At 45.3% G+C, this 23348-nt stretch overlaps 1 protein-coding gene across 3 annotated transcripts in view; it reads right to left on the bottom strand.

Annotated features, from left to right (window-relative positions):
• The window catches only part of SLC16A7 (solute carrier family 16 member 7), a 368886-nt gene extending 350603 nt beyond the window's left edge, over positions 1-18283 (bottom strand). For 2 of the 3 annotated variants that reach the window (XM_070755501.1, XM_070755500.1), the window contains exon 1: positions 17930-18283. The gene's annotated coding sequence lies outside the window, so the exon portion shown is untranslated. The remainder of the gene's footprint in view (positions 1-17929) is intronic. The other variant, XM_070755502.1, reaches the window with a different exon arrangement.
• Between the last annotated feature and the right edge of the window lie 5065 nt (positions 18284-23348).

The raw sequence follows: 23348 nt of genomic DNA, 5'->3' as shown, positions 1-23348 counted from the left end.
AGCGTGTTGGCTTGGCCGTTGTGGAAGATTATCTGAGGGCTGATTTGTATGAATTAAGTGAGTGGGGTGGATGGGATAATATGTATTTGAATAATGGGAGCAGTATGAATGTAGATTTTAGACTACCTAGCGATAGAGACAGGAGGGATGGGGATATCTATCTCCGGGGTGACAGAGGGCCAGAATATTCCGGTCCTGCTGGGGAGAAGTAGATATGGCAGGAGTCACGGGGCTAGCCGTTCTGGAGGAAGAAGGGATCGCTGCCTAAAAGCGATCCCCTGTTCTGGTCCCGTGAGCTCAACCCAGGGTACTGGTGACATCTGGGTCCTGGGCTCAGGCTGCTGCTACTCAATACCAGATCGGTTGTAAACAAAGCTCTCCTCATCTGGGATTTGATCCTGAATGAGGAGGCCGATCTGGCATGTGTGACTGAAACCTGGCTGGGCCCAGAGGGAGGAGTTCCTCTCTCAGAAATATGGCCAGCTGGGTTTCAGGTATGGCATCAGCCGTGACCCCAGGGAAGGGGGGAGGAGTAGCTATTGTAGCCAAGGAGAAACTTTCCCTGCATGGACTCGTCCCTGAGATTGCGAGTTGTGAGTCCCTCCTTGTGAAGTTGGACTTAGGGGTTCAGGTGGGCTTGTTACTCACGTACCTGCCTCCCAGCTGCGTGTCAACATCCCTGCCTGTGCTGCTCGAGGAGGTGGCCTGGTTGGCGGTGGAGTTCCCCGGACTTATTGTCCTGGGGGACTTCAATCTGCCATCGCTCGGCGGTTCCTCTGCACTGGCAGAGGAGTTCATGGCCACCATGACAACCATGGACCTGACCCAAGTAGTTCAGGGTCCGACTCATGAGGGGGGACACCCCCCCGACATGGTATTTCTCTCAGAGCAATTGAGTAATGGTCTGAGACTAAGGGGCTTGGAAACATTGCCTTTGTCATGGTCAGACCATTTTCTACTGCGGCTCAATTTCCTGGCTCCAATCCTCCCCCACAGGGAGGTGGAACTGATTAGAAGGTTCCGCCCCAGACACCTGATGGACCCAGAGGGCTTTCAGAGGGCGCTTGGGGTTCTACCAGATTCACTCATCCAAAGCTTGGCGGAGTCTCTTGCTGAGGCCTGGAACAAAACTGCAGCGGAGGCTCTTGACCGAATTGCGCCACTGCGACCTCTCTGTGGCACTAGACCCCGTAGAGCTCCATGGTTCAACGAGGAGCTCCGGGAGTTGAAACGCCAGAAGAGACTTCTAGAGAAGCAATGGAGGAAGAGTAAGTCCGAATCCGATCGAACACTTGTAAGAGCTTTTATTAAGACCTACAAAGTGGCGCTCAAGGCGGCAAGATGTGCGTACCATGCCGCATTGATTGCATCAGCGGAATCCCGCCCGGCCGCTCTGTTTAGGGTGACCTGCTCCCTTCTAAATCAGAGGGGAGTTGGGGAGCCCTTGCAGGGCAGTGCCGAGGAATTTAACTCATTTTTCGCTGATAAAGTTGCTCGGATCCAGGCAGATATCGACTCCAATTGTATAGCAGTATCGACTGACAATGAGTCAGTTGAGGTAACTGGGGCTAAACGTCTTTGTCCATTCATCTGGGAGGAGTTTCACTTGGTGACACCTGATGAAGTGGACAAGACCATTGGAGCTGTGAGTTCCGCCACCTGTTTACTGGATCTGTATCCCTCTTGGTTGGTTTCAGCCAGCCGAGAGGTGACACAGAGCTGGGTCCAGGAGATTGTCAATGCCTCCTTGGGGATGGGGTCCTTTCCGGCTCTTTATAAGGTGGCACGTGTGTGCCCCCTCCTCAAGAAGCCTTCCCTGGACCCAGCCGTGCTCAACAACTACCGTCCAGTCTCCAACCTTCCCTTTATGGGGAAGGTTGTTGAGAAAGTGGTGGCGGTCCAACTCCAGGAGTCCTTGGAAGAAGCTGATTATCTAGGCCCTCAGCAGTCTGGTTTCTGGCCCGGCTACAGCACGGAAACTGCTTTGGTTGTGTTGATTGATCATCTCTGGTGGGCCCGGGACAGGGGCTTGTCCTCTATCCTGGTGCTTCTTGACCTCTCAGCGGCTTTCGATACCATCGACCATGGTATCCTTCTGCGCTGGCTGGAGGGGTTGGGAGTGGGAGGCACTGTTCTTCAGTGGTTCTCCTCCTACCTCTCCGGTCGGTTGCATTTGGTGTTAGTGGGGGGTCAGAGGTCGGCCTCTAGGTTTCTCCCTTGTGGGGTGCCTCAGGGGTTGGTCCTTTCCCCCCTGCTATTTAATATCTACATGAAACCGCTGGGTGAGATCATCCAAGGGCATGGGGTGAGGTATCATCAATATGCTGATGATACCCAGTTATACATCTTCACCCCATGTCCAGTCAACAAAGCAGTGAAAGTGATGTGCCGGTGCCTGGAGGCTGTTGGGGTCTGGATGGGTGTCAACAAGCTCAAACTCAATCCAGACAAGACAGAGTGGCTGTGGGTTTTGCCTCCCAGGGACAATTCCATCTGTCCATCCATTACCCTGGGGTAATGGATTGACCCCCCTCAGAGAGGGTTCGCAACTTGGGCGTCCTCCTCGATCCACAGCTAACATTGGAACACCATCTTTCGGCTGTGGCGAGGAGAGCGTTTGCCCAGGTTCGCCTGGTGCATCAGTTGCGGCCCTACTTGGACAGGGAGTCATTGCTCACAGTCGCTCATGCCCTTATCACCTCGAGGTTCAATTACTGCAATGCTCTCTACATGGGCCTACCTTTGAAAAGTGTTCGGAAACTTCAGATCGTGCAGAATGCAGCCGCGAGAGCTATCATGGGGCTTCCTAGATTTGCCCACGTTTTTACAACACTCCGTGGCCTGTACTGGCGGCCGATCGGTTTCCGGTCACAATACAAAGTGTTGGTAATGGATTGACTACTGTAACACTCTCTACATGGGGCTACCTTTGAAGAGTGCTCGGATACTTCAGATCATGCAGAATGCAGCTGCGAGACCAATCATGGGCTTCCCTAGGTATGCCCATGTCACACCAACACTACGCAGTCTGCATTGGTTGCTGATCAGTTTCCAGTCACAATTCAAAGTGTTGATAATGACCTTTAAAGCCCTTCATGGCATTGGACCAGAATACCTCCGGAACCACCTTCTACCGCACGAATCCCAGCGGCTGATAAGGTCCCACAGAGTTGGCCTTCTCCGGGTCCCATTGACCAAACAATGTCGTTTGGCGGGCCCCAGGGGAAGAGCCTTCTCTGTGGCGGCCCCGACATTCTAGAATCAACTCCCCCCAGAGATTAGAACGGCCCCCACCCTCCGTGTCTTTCGCAAGTTACTCAAGACCCAACTATATCACCAGGCATGAGGGAACTAAGACATCCCCCCAGGCTTTCTTATATTTTATGTTTGGTATGTATGTGCTATATGGTTTTTTAATTGTTGGGGGGTTTTTAATATAATTTTATTAGATTTGTTCCATTTTTATACTGTTTTTTATTACTGTTGTGAGCCACCCCAAGTCTTCGGAGAGGGGCGGCATACAAATCTAATAAATAGTAATAATAAAATAATAATTATGTAAAGCTCAATATGCTAATCTGAGTGTGGCATAATCTGAGCATGTGCAAGAATTAAGAGGGGAAAGGGCAGAGTTTATCTTGCATTCTCCCCCATTGCTGTTGATATTTCTGATGGAGAAGGATGTCTGTTGAAAGTGTTCCTGTAAATATGGTACTGTAATATTTATTTGTGCATCTATACAGTTTGTTCTGAATCTCAGCCACATGCAGTCACTTGTTTCTTAAGCTTCCAAATTTAATGCACACTCTGACATATATGGAATGGAATGAAACGGTTCCTCTTGGAAAGGGGAAGAGAGAGAGAGAGAAGAAAGAGAGAAAAGGGGAAGAAAAAGAAAGAGAAAGAGAAAGAAAGGAAGGAAGGAGGGAGGGGAGAGACAAGAAAAAAGAAAGGATGGAAAGAAAAGGAAAGGAAAGGAGGAAAGGGGGAGGAGAGGGTTCTGACCAACAAACCACTCCCATCCAGTCACATGACAGCCAAGCAACGTTCTTTTTCGAAACCTTTTTCTTTGAAACATGACAGCCAAGCCACTCATCACATGGCTGTCAAGCCACGCCCACAAAATTAATCCATGCCCATAAAATTAAATCACGCCCACATAGTGATAATTTAAAAAAATTGGTACCCACCCCTGATCCAAACTGATTGGTAATTGTGATCAGAACAATATATATTTCCTATTCAAACATTCTTACAGCATTCAGAAAAGCTTATGAAAAGACACTCATATTTTTTAAAAAAAGAAATGAAATAACATTGAATATGATGGTAGACAATTAAAAATATGGAGCTATAGATGAATATGTATTCTGATTTCACTTTGTTATATGTTGTGGTTGGCTCTGGCCCAGCTCCTGCCCCAAGGAATGTGGAGGTGGATGCAGGGGAAACATCAACATGTCATAGGCCTGTTTTATTGCCGACAGAGTCAGGTGGTGCAGTTTCCTCGGATGAAGAAGGTGGGGGTGACTTGGAAGAGGGGAGCTTGGCACACAGCCCAGGAAGCCAATCTCCATTATCTTCGGTCGATTCAGATGAGGAAGTGTTAGACCCACGCATGCGTGAATTATGCATAGAAGAGACCAATTGAAGAAATATTACAGGAGATAAGAGAGGCCACCTGTTTGGTTGGGGCTCCAGTAATTAGAGCTGCTGATATAAATAGCAGCGTGTTGACTTGGCCATTGTGGAAGATTATCTGATCGTTGTTTCTTCAGGACTGTGCCTTGCTGCTTCCGAACTTTGTTTGTTGATTTTTCACGACTTGGAAACCAAAGCAGAGCAAAGGGTGTGTGTCTCACTTCATGGAAGAAGGAGGGCTGTAACATTTCTTCACAGCTGCTAGCTAAGTACTTAAGGACTGATTAAGGGGATTGTACAGCCTACCAGGTTGTTTTGGGACGAGTGCTCTTTGCAATACAAAAAGGGTACTTTGTTTCTTTTGAATTTTGTGATAAAAAACATTGTTTTTGAACTTTCAAGTGTGTGTGTGTGTGAAATTTTTACCCTTGAATTTTCGGGAGACTCATACCATAAGTTTCTGTTACTGTCACTGATAACTCAACATGTAGCTGTATTTCCATTATAGATAATAAATGTGAAATTAAATTAATTTGAAGTTACATGCCAAGAAATAGAAAGGCAAACATCATGATGCAATTAGATTACTAATTGAGCAAAAAGGATTGTTTACTTTAATACCTCATCTTACGAACCCCTCTTCATACTCTGTTTGCCTCAGCTTCGTCAGCCCCGCAGTGGCTTTAAAAAAAAAAAAGCCTTAAAGTTTTGGATTTTCCTAATGGTTTTGCATGCATTATTTGCTTTTACATTGATTCCTATGAAGAAAATTGCTTTGTCTTACAAACTTTTCTACTTACGAACCTGGTCACGGAACGAATTAAGTTCGTAAGACGAGGTACCACTGTATATAGAAATGTATACTGACATTGAACATTGCTGTGTCAGGCTGTATATCTGAACACGTTCTGCATAACCTGACATTCTGATAAGCCTGTTCATGAAACAAGGGAAGCATATTTTGGCCTACATCACCAGCTAGAATGGGTTGTTATTTAGGTGCTTGAGAGAGGACAAATGATGTGGCTAAAAATGTAAAAACAACATTGAAAAATATAATGAATGGTGCCAATGTGAAATATAAGGACTTTGATTGCATTATACTTTGTCCTTTGTGCTATCTACATTTTACACATTAGAGGCTGAGTGTCAAGGACAAATTTCTTAGATAACCCAATATGCAAAATATCCAAATAAGTTACAGATGCCTCCAAGTCTTGCAACTCTGTTCCTAAAGCATAATTCCTAATATAATGAACTTTCTTGAGTGGTATCATAAGAATAGATTAGAAATATGCATTTGAATAATTACCTAAAGTAGATTTTCAACTAAGTTTTTGTAACAAACTAAAGTTCCTATAAACCATTATTTTTCTCTAAAACAATTGGCTGGAAACAGTGACTTCAAAAACAAATAGATAATTCACCAACTGCAGTGCAAAACATTAAATTTAGCCAATGGGTCAAGTACTCCTTCCACTATTTCCTTTGCAAATATCAGCTTCTTTAAAGAGGAGGAAATATCTGCTTGTAAGTAGAATCAGAACCAAGTGTTAGAGATAGGCTGAACAATAACATTGAATTGTTCAGATATGTTTTTTTATAACAGAATAACAGAGTGGGAAGAGACCTTGGAGGTTTTCTAGTCCAAGACGCTATACCAGTGATGGCAACTCTTTTTTTCCTCGGGTGCTGAAAGTGCCTGTTCATGTGCTATCGCACATACGTGAGTGCCCACACCCATAACTCAACGCCTGGGGATGACGAAAATGCTCCCCCCAGGAGGCCCTCTGGAGGTCTGAAACAACAGTCCATTTCCAAACCTCTGACGTGCCTGGTAGGCCCATTTTTCACCTTCCTCAGGCTCCAGAGACTTCTCTGGAGCCTGAGGACAGCAAAAATGCCCTCCTCCAGGCCCCGGAATGTCCCTGGAAGCAGAAAATACCCATCCAGAGCCTATGGGCAAGCCAAAAAACAGCTGGCCAGAATGCACATGCACATTGGAGCTTGCGTGCCAGCAGATATGGTTCTGTGTGCCACCTGTGGCACCCGTGCCATAGGTTTGCTATCACTGCCCTATACTACTCCAGACAAGTGACTGTCCAGTCTCTTAAAATCATTCAGTGCTGAAATATTCACAACTTCTGAAGACAAGCCACTTGTTCCTCTGATTAATTGTTCTCTCTGTTTGGAAATGTCTCCTTTGTTCTAGGTTGCTTCTCTCCTTGATCAGTTTCCATCCATTGTTTCTGGTCTTGCTTTCTGGTGCTTTGGGGAATAGATTGACCCTCTCTTCTTTCTGGCAGTCTTTTAAATATTGGAACTCTGTTATCATGTCACCCCTTAGTCTTTCTTTTCACTAGACTAGACATACACAATTTCAACTATTTTTTTCACTTCTGAACATAAACTGGATTGTGATGTAGTAAAATACTGAGGATAATGTGAGGCATTTATTTATTTATTTATTTTATTTATTCAATTTTTTTAATGCCGCCCTTCTCCTAAGACGCAGGGCGCCTTACAACATGTTAGCAATAGCACATTTTAATAGAGCCAGCATATTGCCCCCACAATCCAGGTCCTCATTTTACCCACCTCCAAAGGATGGAGGCTGAGTCAATCTTGAGCCGGTGATGAGAGATCTGCAGGTCAGTGGAGATTTGAACCACTGACCTGCAGGTCTAGCAGTCAGCTTTAGTAGCTGGCAGTACTGCATTCTACCCACTGAGCCACCTTGGCTTTGTATTTTTATATTGTTGACTAATTTGTATTGTTGACTAATGAGTCAACATTATAGGTACTATAGGCCACCCAACCAAATAATGGAAGCAGATAAACTTTTTGCTAGTCAGCTAGCTAAGGTATGTAGGAAGCACATCACAATAGTAATGGGGGATTTGAACTACCCTGACATCAACTGGGAGACAAATTCTGCACCAAGTGAAAGATTCAACAGGTTCCTAACCTAGCAGACAACTTTGTAACCCAAAAAGTAGAGAAGGGAACAAGTGGATGAGTCATATTGGACTTAATTCTCACTAAGGTTAGAATTAAGAGATGAAATTATAGGTGTTGAAGCTACAGGAACCTTAGGGGCAGTGAAGGGCTACCAAAAATTTTACTACCACACTATGGCCGTGGCTTATGCAGGATGCCCTGCATTTTCTTTCAATATCTTTCAGTGCAAATTGGGTGCTCTGGGGTGGACCTCCATTTTTGCTACCCCACTACGTTCCCCCACTCCTGTCCAGGCAGTAGCCCACCCCTGCTTGGGGGTAAGTGATCTTGCAATATTGGAATTCAACATTATGCAAACAAAAGCAGTAGAGCAAAATCAAACTAGAGTTTTGGACTTTAGGAGAGCTAATTTCAATAAACTTAGAGAGAACTTGGGAAAGATTCCATGGACGACAATCTTCAAGGGGAAAACAGCTCAAGAAGCTTGGGAAATTTTGCAAAGTGAGATTATAAAAGCCCAGGATAGCACAATACCAATGAAGAAGAAAAATAATAGGTCTGAAAAGAAACCAGCATGGCTGCATATAGAACTCTCTCACAAATTGAAAGATAAAAAGGACAAGTATAAAAAGTGGGAAAAAGGGTAAATAACTAAGGCAGAATGCCAGCAAATAGCCAGAGCCTGTAATGATGAAATACTAAGGCTCACAATGAACAAAGACTTGAGACAAAAAAAAGTAACAAAAAAGCTTCTTCCAACATATTAAAAACAAGAAAAAAGTCAAGGAAACAATTGGTCCATTGCAGGGAGAAAGTGGCAAGAAGGTGACAAACAACAAGGAGAAAGCAGAGCTACTTAACATGTTTTTTGCATCTGTCTTTAACAAAGGTTGAAAAAGCAGTCCAACCTATCAAAAGCAGTCCAAACTATAAAAAACAGCATCACAAAAACATATTAAGTTAAAATAGGGAAGAAAATGGTAAGTGAACACCTGTCTACCCTAGACGAATTCAAATCACCAGGACCAGATGGATTACACCCCAGGGTTCTGAAGGAACTGGCATACGAGATCTCAGAACCACTAAACTATATCTTTCAAAGATACTGGAGCACTGGAGAACTGCCAGAGGATTGGAAAAGAATTGATGTAGTCCCCACGTTCAAAAAGGGGGGGGGGGAAATAGATCCAGGAAACAAAAGACCTGACCTCAATACCAGAGAAGATTCTGGCAATAATTCAAGTAATGAATCAATGAATACCTAGAAGCAAACAAAGTAATAATCAAAATCCAACATAGATTTGTCAAAAACAGATCAGGCCAGACTAATTTTATAGCATTCTTTGACAAAGTGACAAAATTAGTGGACCCGAGGAGTGCTGTTGATATAAGTTATTTGAACAAGCAGGCAGTGAGCGGGATAGAAGCCGAGTTCCCCCCCCCATGCTGTTTGCAGGGGAAATAAGGGAAAATCCGGGGGGCGGGGGAAGAGAGGAAATCCCAGGGGAGGAGGAGGAGTGTGGCAGAGACCTTGCTCTTCTTTCTTTACCACGTGTTCCTTCTATACCATGTCTGTCCCTCGCCCCTCACCCAGCCTCGAACAGTGGCCCAGATTCCTCTTTTTGACAGTGCATGGTGTCTCTTGCATGAAACACTGAAAGCATTCCATCCTAGCAAAGAGAGAGAGAGAGAAAGAGGAAGGAAGAGAGAAAGAAAGAAAGAAAGAAAGAAAGAAAGAAAGAGGGAGGGAGGGAGCGAGAAAGAGAAATAGAGAGAAAGGGAGGAAGAGAGAAATAGATAGAAAAGGAGGGAGAGAGAAAGAAAGAGAGAAAGGGAGGGGGAGAGAGAGAGAAAGAAAGAGAGAGGAAGGAAGAGAGCAAAATCTAGTTTGAAACTAGCTCAACTGTTTAAGTGACATTTTGATATTTAGTAGAGTTGTCAGCTATCCAGGCTTTTTGTGGAGGATTTACAAGGCCATGTATGTAATCAAAAGCAAATTGATCATGTTTAATGTTTCTATGCAGGATAATGACAAATTCCCTTCTAATTTTATTGTAAATGTATTGTACAGATGTCTTATTTTCAGGTTTTTTAAAAAAATCAGCAACTTATTTCTGTACAAATGTTTAAAAGTATGGCTTCTTCTAATTGGATATTGTATTTTTTTAAATCTCATTGAAGGCACTTTTAATTCCTGCTAAATGATGTTGATTTTGCTAATGACAGTAGGAAACTTTCCCCCCCTATCAACTATGGTTGGAAAATTATGGAAACTGTCACAAAAAGGTATACTGAGATACTCGCTTTTGTAATAAATGTTGGGCTTAGTCAGATTTACTGATATTGCTATGGTTGGCATTTATAGCCAAAGAAACATGCAAATAATTGTAGATTTCTGTTAAAAATAAAGCCTTCTGTGAACATAATACAGTGGAACCCCGACATAAGAGCTGCTCTACTTAAGAGCAACTCGAGATAAGAGCTGGGAGGGGAGAGATATTTTTGTTCTACTTACAAGCCCAAATTCGAGATACAAGCGCCAAGGAGCTGTCTCCTGAAGCCAAACGCTAACTTCCGCGTTCGGCTTCAGGAGACAGCTGCGAAGCGGCGCGCGTGTTTTAAAAGGTTGCAGCCGGCCTGGGGGGCTCAGGGGGGTGCTTGCAGCTTTCTTTCTTGCTCTTTTTCTTTCTCTCTTTTACCTTCCCTTCCTCTATTTCTTCTTTTCTTTCTCCTTCCCACCTTCTTCCCTCCCTCCCTCCCTTCACTCATTCCTCTCTTACTCTCCCCTTTCATAAGTTTCCTTGCTTCCTTCCTCTGTTCCTGTCCCTTCCCCCTTTCTTTCTTTCTTTCTTTCCTTCTTTCTTTCTTTCTTGCTTTCTTTCTTGCTCTTTTTCTTTCTCTCTTTTACCTTCCCTTCCTCTATTTCTTCTTTTCTTTCTCCTTCCCACCTTCTTCCCTCCCTCCCTCCCTTCACTCATTCCTCTCTTACTCTCCCCTTTCATAAGTTTCCTTGCTTCCTTCCTCTGTTCCTGTCCCTTCCCTCTTTCCTTCCTTCCTTCCCACCCTCCGTCCATTCATTCACCCATTCCTCTCTTGATCGCTTAAAGCCGGTCCCTGGTGCAAAAAGGGTTGGGGACCTCTGTCCTACAGGATTGGGTGGCAGAGAAGTTGAACATATGTAAATTTAAAAGTTTAAGAAAGTTTACAAGTTAAGTGAAAGAAACTTCATTATTCATTTATATGTACATGTACATTTCTTCATTAAAAACATGTCTTTCTGCATAATTTAGACTAACTTTGTGAGTTTTTTGAGGGCTGGAACCAATTAAAATTATTTACATTAATTCCTATGGGGAAAAGTCGTTCGAGATAAGAGCTGCTCGACTTAAGAGCCCAGGTCCGGAACGAATTAAACTCGTATCTCGAGGTACCACTGTATACTAGTTAGGAGCAAATATAGCTTTTAAATCTATTACTTCCAGTCATAAAATAGTTTGGTTAACAAAGAAGATATAAACAAGCTTAACATGGTTTCTTTGGCAAGAGTGGTGGAAATCTGAGGAGGAATGATTGATTATTAAATATAGTTTGACTATGGAATGATGGCAAAAGATATATTTAGGTGTTGTTTAATATTAAAATGTATTAATTTGTAAAATTGGATTAGAATTTTAGAACTACAGTGGTACCTCTACTTACGAACGCCTCTACTAACGAACTTTTCAAGATACAATTTTTTTGCCTCTTCTCACGAACCATTTTCTACTTACGAACCCAAGCTGGCGCCACTGGGATGCTCCACCTCCAGACTTCCATTGCTGGCCGAAGCACCTGTCATTCTGCTGCAATGATCTCCCTTTGCTTCCCCCCACGGCGAATCCCTGAATTTCGTGCTTGCTGTCATACAGAAGCACCTGTCATTCTGCAGGGATCCCCCTTTACTTCCCCCCGCTTGCCGGAGCTGCTGGGATGCTCCGCCTCCGGACTTCCATTGCTGGTCGAAGCGCCTGACATTCTGCTGCAGGGATCTCTCTTTGCTTTCTCCCGCTAGGAATCCCTGCATTTCAATGTTTCCCATAGGAATCAATGGAAAAGTGAATAATGCGTGCAAGCCCATTAGGAAAATCCGAAACATTAAGGCTTTTTTTAAAAAAGAGCGCCGGGCAGACGAAGCTGAGGCGAATGGAGTTGGGGGAGGGACAACGAGAGGTGGGAAGAGGTGGCAGTCCCAATGAAGCAAGGCAAAAAGAGCCTTTCTTGAGCTCCATGAGTCTTTACCTCCCGTTTTTGTCCCCCCCACTGTGCTCATCTCCCCCACAACTTTCTCCTCTCTTGAGCTCCATGAGCCTTTGCCTCCTGTTTTTGTCCCCCCCCACTCTGCTCACCTCCCCCACAACTTTCTCCTCTCTTGATCTCCATGAGTCTTTGCCTCCCATTTTTGCCCCCCCCCCCACTGTGCTCATCTCCCCCACACCTTTCTCTTCTCTTTAGCTCCATGAGTCTTTGCCTCCCATTTTTGTCCCCCCTACTGTGCTCATTTCCCCCATGCAGTTTGGAAGTGGGGAGATTGTCGCTGGGATTCAAAGCAGTGCTGGCAAAAATGAAGGGAATCCCAGCGAGGGGAGCTCCAGGAAAATCCCATCAATGCAAGAATGGGCGCTTTGGCTGGCAACAGAAGTTTGGAGGTGGGGATTCCCAGGGAAATGCCAGCGCTTCAGGGCATCCCAGTGGTGGTAGCTCAGGTTCATAAGGTGAAAATAGTTCGGAAAAAGAAGCAAAAAAATCTTAAACACCAGGTTTGTATCACAAAATGTTTGTATGAAGAGGGGTTCATAAGACGAGGTATCAATGTATGAAGAAATGGATGACATTTTTTCAATATAATATAAATGAAAAAAGAGGGTTTTAAAAAACTGATTCTTAACAAAACCAATATTTCAAACTGTCCCCCATCCAATTCTAGCTTTTGAACCAAAAAGCTTTTAATCCTGGATTTAAGGACATAACTATATAACAAACCATTTAAAATGTTGATAATTCCATATGGCTATTAACATAATCTAGAAATTTGTTTAGTTTTAAGTATGACTAGTCAACAATAGCAACAACTTATCATTCAGGGGCAGAGATGATGAAGGAAAAAAGAGGGAGCATTTTAAGCAATTATATTTTTAAAAGAAAATTCAATTGTAGGTTTACAAAGTGATAAAATGTGGTGCTTCAATACAGTGAAATACTAATGGATATAAATATCCATTGCTAAAAGATATACAGAAGAGAGCAGGATGAGCCGGGAGGAAGGTGAGATCTGTTGTTAATCTATGAACCTGGCTCAGCCAATTGACTTGGGGCCCCAAGTGGAGAGCATCACCACTTGGAGCCCCAAGTCAATTGGTTGAGCCAGGTCTTTAAGCTCTTGTAGAAGGTCAGGCTGGTAGAAGCTAACTTCACTCCGGGTAGTTGGGAGCATGCTAGTCTAAAGGGCAGTAGTGATGGTAGAGATGAAGTTCTTCTCCTGGACCACAACAGCCAGAATTCCCTGGCAGACAGACCCTGAGAAATACCTGCTCTACTGACATAGGTGGGATGGGCCAATCACATTGGGATGAAACAGTTCCTCATGTAATGCAGAGCCATGCCATGAAGATCTTTAAGGATGATAACCAATTTGTGTATTATATGTTGTGAGCCACCCTGAGTTCTCGGAGAGGGGCAGAATAGAAATCCAATCAATCAATCAATCAATCAAACCTTGAACTGCAACCAGAATCAAACAGGCAATCAGTGCTGGAAATGTCTCATCCTGCATATAACTGATACACTTTCGTATTAACACATATGGAACTGAAAACATAAATTAATGCTGCTTAATCTGTATATGATTATGGCTTTTTCTATTATTTACATTGACATTTTTGACACATATAACTACATATATATTTGGATTAATGTAACTAAAGTTCCATATTATACTATTTTATTATACATTGAGAATTCAGAGAAAGATTAATCTAATGAAAACATGAAAATTAAGAACTCTTCCTTCTGTAATATTTAGATTTGGAAATGATCTGTATTTGGATTCTTACTAATGTTTAGTTTCCTGTGTTAATTCTTGTAATAGCTTGTGCATTTTGAATCGGTTGAGTTAGAAGCTCAAATTAATTTGTGTAATATTGCTGATGGGCTGACTTTAGCTACAATCCATACTCTCTTTGCTGAAGAGACTAATAGGAAAGTGGGGGGCAAAACACTCATGTAGATGAGGAATTATAACAAACAAACATGTACAATATATACTGCTCAAAAAAAATAACGGGAACACTCAAATAACACATCCTAGATCTGAATGAATGAAATATTCTCATTGAATACTTTGTTCTGTACAAAGTTCAATGTGCACAACAGCATGTGAAATTGATTGTCAATCAGTGTTGCTTCCTAAGTGGATAGTTTGATTTCACAGGTTTGATTTACTTGGAATTATACAGGTGTATATATACAGTATATTGTGCCTGTATTGTGTTTCTATTACATACAGGTGTGTGTGTGTGTGTGTATTTATTATATACAGGTATATACAGTGGTACCTCATGATACGAACCCCCTGTGATACGAACATTTCGAGATACAAACTGGGGGTTCAGAAATTTTTTGCCTCTTCTTACGAACTTTTTTCGACTTATGAACCCACCGCAGATCGCAAAATGGTGCTCTGCTGGGCGCCGTCGCCCAGCTGTCACCTTTTAAAACAGCCGGGGGGCTTCTCGGCGTTCTCCCGAACCCGAACCTGAACTTTTCGGGTTCAGGTTTGGGAGGCCGCCGAGAAGCGCTGCCGCCCGGCTGTCACCTTCTGAAACAACTGGGGGGCTTCTCGGCGAAAGTTCAGGTTCGGGTTCGGGTTCCGGAGGCCACGGAGAAGCGCCCGGCTGTTTTAGAAGGTTACAGCCAGGCGGTGCCGCCTGGCGGAGTGCCATTTTTGCAATCGGCAATGGCGCTTTCGGCCAATCTGGAGGCTGAAACGGAGGTGGGGAATCCCAATAGGGAATTCCATGGGCGGAGCTTTGATGTCACGAAGATGTCCTTCCTGGTCGGCTGAAACGTGGCCTCCAGGAAGGACGTCTTCGTGACGTCAAAGCTCTGCCCATGGAATTCCCTATTGGGATTCCCCCACCTCCGTTTCAGCCTCCAGATCGGCCGAAAATGCCGCTGCAGTTTCCAGTCACAAATCAAAGTGTTGGTTATGATCTATAAAGCTGGTTATGACCTATAATATGCTAGACTAAAATAATGCTTGATCTGATCCAGCAATATTATATTTATGTTGGTATCTTCCTCCATTTAGTGGCATTCTGATTTTGAAATTAAGACCATCATATTCATCCTGAGAAAGGTCTTTGCAAATTCTTCAAAAAAGCATCTATTTGGTCATTTTTCCTATATCCTCATGCATGTCAACACATTTTCATATTGCTTTACTGAAAAAAACAAACAAACTGAAATTGCTTTGTGTGAACAGATGAAGTGAAATGATTGTAACCCAGCATGCACAAAGAGACAGCCATATGAAGGGGTGGGGAGGACAAAGCTAGAGGAGCTTCAAGTATGTTCCCATGTTTTCCCAAGCACCTCTTCTGAAGGATGTGTACAATCCTAGAATAGGACAGTATAGTAAATAGTCTCAAATGTTTCACAAGGTTTTTTGTTGCTTTTATCACCTATATACAAGTCTTCCAAATTGAAGCCATTCTCAGTTACTGTTCTGTAGCAGCTGAAGTTCAGAAATTGCCTTCACACAAGAAGCCAATTCATGTAACTAAGCCAGAGAAAGCAAAGCTAAAGGTACTGCAAATCAAACTTAGCATTTGATGTACATATGCTTCTTAGGACTTCATTTTAAGTGGCTAAATAAGTATATTATGAACTCAGTAGAGAAGTCCATTTTTTTTTCACTACCTGTTCTATGGGCGTGGCTTGGTGGGCCTGGTGTGGTGAGGAAGATACTGCAAAATCTCCATTCCCACCCTACTCCAGGAGAAAGATACTCAAAATACCCATTTCCTTCCCATTCCTGGGGCCAGCCAGAGGTAGTATTTGCTAGTTCTCAGAACTACTCAAGATCTTCATTCCCATCCCACTTTGGGGCCAGCCAGAAATGATATTTGCTGGTTCTTCAAACAACTCAAAATTTCCGCTACCAGTTTTCCAGAACATTCAGAACTTGCTGGATTTCACCCCTGATGTAACTGGTGCTAAGATGCTTAAATGTTTTGTTTGGAAATGTTGCAGAGTATGTGGTATTTTAGAGAAAAACTGAAAGCAGAATTGCAATTGAACCAGTTGACTATTAATACATAATTTAATGATGAACATCTGATTTGAGGTGCTCATGGAGTGGGAGCTTTCATTAAAAAGTATCTGTATCATACAATATGTGTATCATACAATATGGTTCGGCTTAAAATTTAAGTAAAATATCAATGTTGCCCATTTCTTCTTTCCCTGCTATTCTAAATACAGGTTTGGTGGTTGTAAGGTAGACTGAGTGCAGGAAAGCTTACATAAATTGTCAGAAAAGATGTCACAAAAATATACCAGGTGTTCTCTGTTAGTAATACTGTACACACAGGAACAAGCACACATCCTTCTTCCTCATACACATAAATTCCAAAAACAGGGCAATACATCTTTCTCTGACAACTGAATATCTTACCTAAAAGGTAGTACTTTAAACAATTTTGCTATGGAAGGGATAGCATTGAAAAGCCTTTTTTGAGCGGGGAACCCCACATGCCCTTGACGTCCTTTGGCTGATAGCGATCCCAGCTGTTCAGCAGCACTACAGGTAGCCTCAGATTGCTTCCAAACCAGCAAGAACCAACCGGTGACAGCAAGTCAATCAAGCTCCCGTCTCCTGGTAGCCCTCCCTTCACAGATGGATCAAGACAGCGCCTTTCCATTGGGCAACTTCTACACGTTTCCCATTGGCCAAGTCCGAGGTGGGGCCTGAAAAGCCGCTCGTGGCCCAAATCATACGTTTGTGAAGATTTCCGGCACCGAGATTCTGCCACCAACCCACCTTGGGACGTGGTAGGAATTAAAGCCAAGCAGAACCAAAAGGCTTCGATACACATCGGTCTGGGCCGAAATATACACACACACACTCCATCTCGGTCAACCGGTTTCTCCCGGAATTGAAGAGGAGGGGTAAAGGGCCGGACTTTCCAAAGAACTGGATACGGGAAAAGGACGCGTGATGCTGCGCCTGCTCCTGGCTCCGCCTTAATCGCAGCGCGCAATTAACGGACTGGCCCCAGGCCCAGAGGTATACATGACAGCGTGCGCCCGCCTTGTCACCCTCCCCCAAACGGTCTTTATCCCAGTAGATTGCCCATTCAGAACTTCCTTCAAAATGGCTGCTTTTTAGGTTCGGGTGGAGGGAAACATAATTGCAATGCTATAGGCTGTGGCCTCTTTTAGAGGTAAAACTGGTTTTGCTAGTTTCCTAGCATAGGAGATCCGGGTGCAAAATGTTGCGGGGCCGGAAGAGGGAGGATGTTAATCTGACATTCAGCGTGGAACAACAGGGTCCTCGGCTAGGCTCCCCTATCGCCCCATAGCCTGATGTCTGAGGCGGGGTGGAGGAAAAAAAGTGAACTTGCGTAAGTGTCCATATGCACCCTCATGTACGCGGCCTAAGATGTACCTTTTTGTCTACAAGGGCGATTGGCAATTTCACAAACCGCGGGGGCATTTCTGGCCATCTATCAAATGGGAGGGGGGGTTGTGCGGTTACCCCTGTCCAAGGGCAAGAGGTTCTGAAAGTGCCGGAGAAAGTGATAAGGTTTGAGGATTTATTTGTTCATTCAACTTTGTGGCAGCCTAAGTCCTTCGGCTTACCAACGATTCACTAGAACCGCTACCACGCATCTTCATCTTTCGCCCACGCATACACTTAGCAGAGTGGCCCATGAGGGAGGCATCCACATGGTGAACGAGGGATTTGTCCACCAATCCAAAGCCCCGCGCTCCAACCGTAGCAACAGCAGCGAGGTGGCAAAAAGGAACTCTTCTCTGCCTTCCATGCTTGGGGTGGGAAACGATGGCCAGACGATGCCTATACAGTGGCACGTACTCCGAGATCAGCGTTGTAAGCGCAGGGACAGAAACAGAAGCTGTAGGCAACGGGCACGCTTGGCTAGAAATAAATAGATCTCCGGTTGCTGCTACCGCCCCTTGCCTCCACCCAAGCCGCCTTTCCCAAGCTGCGCCATGGGGGACAGGGTTTGCCTTTAAAAACCCAATGCATGGATCTCTTTTACGTTACCTGGCTTCGTCTCTCTCTTTAGCTTGGGCTGTGTTGGCTCTAAGCTTGCTGCTGCCGCGCCGGTTCCTGCTCCCTGTCACTGGGTGAATGGGATTATTTATTTATTTCACGTGACGCGATCCGCAGCCGGAGGAGGAGGAGGCGGCGGCAGGCGACTGTGGGACCCTTTATGCAACCGGTCTGAGGCTGCCTTCAACCGGAGGTCGAGGATCAGCGGGAGCGGGAAGCAGCTCGCGGCCACCCGACCTGTCCGCCTGCTTTGTTGTGGCTGCTGTTGCTCCCGCTGCGAAGAATTGGTGTCAAGGGCAATCGGGAACCCGAGTAGCATCTCTCGCCCCGGCGAAGTAGGGCGGAGGTTGCCTGCGGAGGGAGGCGGAGGCGCCTGCTACTGAGGTCCAGTCTCTAAGCCGGTGGAAAACACTACGGAGTCTGTTAGAACGCAACGAAGGAATTGCGAAGGGATTCAGAAGAGCACTGCGAGATTCCTGTTGCAGGGAGGATGTAACTCAATTGTGGTAAAACAGTCCACTTTCCTTAATCCCTTTTCTTTTATTACGAGGGTAAAGCTGCTGCAAAGGCTGAGGAGCCTCCCGTCCCGTCGTTATAGTGAGCGCCCACTCTCGCTTTTGCGCTCGATCGGTCTACTTCGGAACAAAGACTGGCCCACACTACTTTCTTTCTTTCTTTCTTTCTTTCTTTCTTTCTTTCTTTCTTTCTTTCTTTCTTTCATTACTTACTTACTTACTTATAAATAAATAATAAAACAACTTAAAATAAATCTAATATTTAAAATAACTAAAAACCCTTATTAAAAACCAAACATACACACAAATATACCATGCATAAATTGTATAGGCCTGGGGGGAATGAATGTCTCAATTCCCCCATACCTGACAACAGGTGGATTTTAAGGAGTTTACGAAAGGCAAGGAGGGTGGGGGCAATTCTAATCTCTGTGGGGAGCGGATTTCAGAGGGTCGGGGCCACCACAGAGAAGGCTCTTCCCCTGCGTCCCACCAAATGACATTGTTTAGTCGACGGGACCCGGAGAAGGCCAACTCTGTGGAACCTAACTGGTCGCTGGAATTCGTGCGGCAGAAGGCAGTCCCGTAGATATTCTGGTCCAATGCTATGAAGGGCTTTATAGGTCATAACCAACACTTTGAATTGTGACCGGAAACTGATCGGCAACCAATGCAGACTGCGGAGTGTTGGTGTAACATGGGCATACCTAGGGAAGCCCATGATTGCTCTCGCAGCGGCATTCTGCACAGCTGCAATTGGTGCACCAGGCGAACCTGGGCAAACGCCCCCCTCGCCACAGCTGAAAGATGTTTCTCTAATGTGAGCTGTGGATCGAGGAGGCCACCCAAGTTGCGGACCCTCTCTGAGAGGGTCAATGATTCCCCCCTCAGGGTGATGGGCGGACAGATGGAATTGTCCCTGGGAGGCAAAACCCACAGCCACTCCGTCTTATCAGGGTTGAGTTTGAGTCTGTTGACACCCATCCAGACCCCAACAGCCTCCAGGCACTGGCACATCACATCCACTGCTTCATTGACTGGACATAGGGTGGAGATGTACAACTGGGTATCATCCGCATACTGATGATACCTCACCCCATGCCCTTGGATGATCTCGCCCAGGGCCGCCGATAGGGCGGTACTACTGGGAGTGGCGTCATGGGCCCGGGCAAATTGGAAAATGGGGGGGGGGCCCGGCACCCTCTAAAAACTCCCCAACCCAGATTGCGATGGGGAAAAGCGCGCCAAGGAAAGCAAAAGGACCAGAGACACCTCGCCAAACTTCGCCTCTGCGGAGCTTCTCTGACCACGGCCTGCACCTTCTTCCCACCCCCACGAGGAAAGAAGGCAGGGAGGCCGGCAGGGAGGCAGGGAGCCCCGATCGCAGCCGCGGAAGAAAGCACGGGGGTGACTTGGCCCTCCGGAAACCAAGCCGCGCTGCTGGGGAAGCCGGGAGAGGACTGAGCCTGGCCGGCTTCTCCGCCGGCCTTGTGTGTACCCCAAGGATTGTGAGGGCAAGAGAGCAGCACCTTTCGGCCTCCGGAGGTGCTGGGCCGGGGATTCGGGGGGGGGGGGGGGCCGTGAACACCGCCCGCCGCCGGGAGCCAATCGCCTTCCTGCTGCTGGCGCTGGGAGCAGGTAAGTGTGCGCGGCCGGCCGGGTGGGAAGGGTGAGGCACGAGGGGGAGGCAAGGTCCCTCTTTTCATGCATCTGCTCAGTGAGCCTCTCCTTCCTTCCCTCCTTCCATTTCTTTCATTCCCCCTCTCTATTTTTATTTCTCATTCTTTCTTTCTTTTCTCTTTCTTTCTTTCCTTCTTTCCTTCTTTCTTTTGTTTCTTTTTCTTTCTTTCTCTCTTGCTCTTTCATTCTTTTTTTCTTTCTCTTGCTTTCTTTCTTTCTCTTGCTTTCTCTCCTTCCTTCCCTCCTTCCATTTCTTTCATTTCTCCTCTTTCTCTCTTGCTCTTTCATTCTTTTTTCTTTCTCTTGCTTTCTCTCCTTCCTTCCCTCCTTCCATTTCTTTCATTCCCCCTCTCTATTTTTATTTCTCATTCATTCTCTTTCTTTCTTTTCTCTTTCTTTCTTTCCTTATTTCTTTCTTTTCTTTCTTTTTCTTTCTTTCTCTCTTTCTCTCTTGCTCTTTCATTCTTTTTTCTTTTTCTTTTTTTCTTTCTCTTGCTTTCTCTCCTTCCTTCCCTCCTTCCATTTCTTTCATTCCCCCTCTCTTTTTATTTCTCTTTCATTCTCTTTCTTTCTTGCTCTTTTCCTTTCTCTCTTTTACCTTCCCTTCCTCTATTTCTTATTTTCTTTATCCTTCCTACCTTCTTCCCTCCCTCCCTTCCTTCAGTCCTTCCTCTCTTACTCTCCCCTTTCATAAGTTTCCTTGCTTCCTTCCTCTGTTCCTGTCCCTTCCCACTTTCTTTCCTTCCTTCCCTCCCTCCATTTCTTGCTTTCCTTCTCCTTCCTCCCTTCTTTCCTCCCTCACTCCCTTCTTTCACTCCTTCCTCTCTTACTCTCCCCTTTCACCTTTCCTTGGTTCCTTTGCACCCTTCCTCTGTTCCTGTCCCTTCCCTCTTTCCTTCCTTCCTTCCCACCCTCCGTCCATTCATTCACCCATTCCTCTCTTGCTCGCCCCTTTTACCCTTCCTTCCTTCCTTCCTTCCTTCCTTCCTTCCTTCCTTCCTTCCTTCCTTCCTTCCTTCCTTCTTTCCTAGCTTGCCCTCGCCTTTCTTCCCTTCCTTCCAGATGGGAGTGCCCCCTCAAGACACCCGCCTGACTGCTGGTACCCTGCTTTTTCTCTCCCCTCGTCCTTTCCAGCTCCTCGCCGGTGGCTGCCGGGTGTGGGATCCCCCTCCCCTCTCCCCTCGCTAGAAAGCACATGGTTTTTTGTCAACAAGAAGGGAGAAGTGCCAAGGAGCCGTAAATAAGCCTCGCTCCGCCTGACCGATGCCAGGAGGATCTTTCTTTCCCTTGTCACTCCCGCTTCTTTCTTTCTCCTGGACGAGTCCACACAATCGGCTTAACCCAGTTCCTGAAATAGCCTATGGCAGTGCTTCCCAACCTTGACAACTTGAAGATATCTGGACTTCAACTCCCAGAATCATTCGCTGGCTGGGGAATTCTGGGAATTCTGGGAGTTAAAGTCCAGATATCTTCAAGTTGCCAAGGTTGGGAAACACTGGCCTATGGGACCGCCTCGCTTGGCGTGAAGCGGGAAATGATCCCCGGGGGATGGAGTGGCTTGGCGACTTAAAATAGTTTTAAAATGGCGGGGGGGGCAGACACTTAGGCTGTATGGGGCCCCAAAATTCCTGATGGTGGCCCTGATCTCGCCCAATGGTTTCATGTAGATATTAAATAGCAGGGGGGAGAGGACTGACCCTCGAGGCACCCCACAAGGAAGAGACCTAGAGGTTGACCTCTGACCTCTGACACCAACTGCGACCAACCGGAGAGGTAGGAGGAGAACCACTGAAGAACAGTGCCTCCCACTCCCAACCCCTCCAGTCGGCGCAGAAGGATACCATGGTTGATGGTATCGAAAGCCGCTGAGAGGTCGAGAAGCACCAGGACAGAGGATAAACCCCTGTCCCGGATCTGCCAGAGATCATCCATCAATGCGACCAAAGCAGTTTCCGTTGCTGTAGCCGGGCCTGAATCCTGACTGCTCAGGGCCTAGATAATCTTTGCTCACATACCGGCGTTTTCCTCCAATGATGTGGATGGGCCCGAAGATCCCGGAGAGCAGTTCTCCGCATCTCTCTGCTTAGAGTCAGGATAAACTAAATAGGATTGCTTTTCACTTGTTCAACTGCATCTAAAATTCAGTAGTCGCTCTTCGCAGTGGGTGAGAGGGCACCGATTTCACTTGAGAGGCAGCAAGAGGGCAGACTTATTGCCAAACTTATGTTAAAACTGCAACTGTAAATTCCCCGCACTCTTTCCCCTGATTTTGCTTGGGATAAATCCTGCCTTACCGGGGGCTTGGAGAGTGAGCCTCCTCTTGCAATATTGCTCTTCCAAGAAGTGACTCCAAAGTGGGAGAGTTTCTTGCTTCTCATTCAACGTCCCACCTAGGGTCTGGAGCAATGTTCCCTCTAATTTTTTTCCGGTGTGGACGGAAAAACATAATGTCTGAATGGCACATTTTCATGCCTGGGCGTGGATCAGCTAGAAACAAAACAACAGTCATAAATATGAAAGAGCGGCAAAGTTTTGATCCTGTGATCATCGGGCTGCTGCAAAGGTCCTAAGTGTGAAAAGGGTGCATAAGTCACTTTTTTCAGGACCGTTGCGACTTTGAATGTCAGTAAATGAACCATTGAAAGTCGAGGACAACCTGCCTTCCCCCCTAGATGTTTTCTGTGGAGCTTCAAAATGGACTCCTGATCTGCTTCTAAAAGAGTGCACTGGTCAGACAGATAATCCTCGACTTCTGTTCTGACCACAATGGAGGCCAACGTTTCTATCTCTTGAGTAAGACTGTTATTAAGTGAGTTCTGCCTTACTTTACCACCTTTCTTGCCACAGTTGTTAAGTGAATCCCTGCAGTTGCTTGTCAAAAGATCCCAAAAGATGTTCACAAAACTCTGGGACATCGCCACTATCATAACTATGTTATCAAGTGTCCAAAGTTTGATCCAATAACCCCTTTATTTTTCTAACAAAGTCCTTCCTTCCTAGAATTAAGAATAGAAAGAATAAAATGGAAAGGGGGATTAAAAGGGGATACAAAAAATAAAAAAGAAAAGGGTTTGGTTCGAAGTTCTGTTCAGATTAAAGAAATTGGACTTTGAGAAGGGTTGATTAAGCTTGGAGTTTTGAATTTAGGAATTGCTGATTTGTTTTAATAAAGTTAGAAGTATTGATTATAATAAGATATGTGATAGGTGATACTG

Source organism: Erythrolamprus reginae, chromosome 6, assembly GCF_031021105.1.
Source record: "Erythrolamprus reginae isolate rEryReg1 chromosome 6, rEryReg1.hap1, whole genome shotgun sequence".
NCBI classification, from domain to species: Eukaryota; Metazoa; Chordata; class Lepidosauria; order Squamata; family Dipsadidae; genus Erythrolamprus; species Erythrolamprus reginae.
The sequence above is the reverse complement of the archived record's forward strand: the minus strand, read 5'-3'. Positions and strand labels throughout refer to the sequence as shown.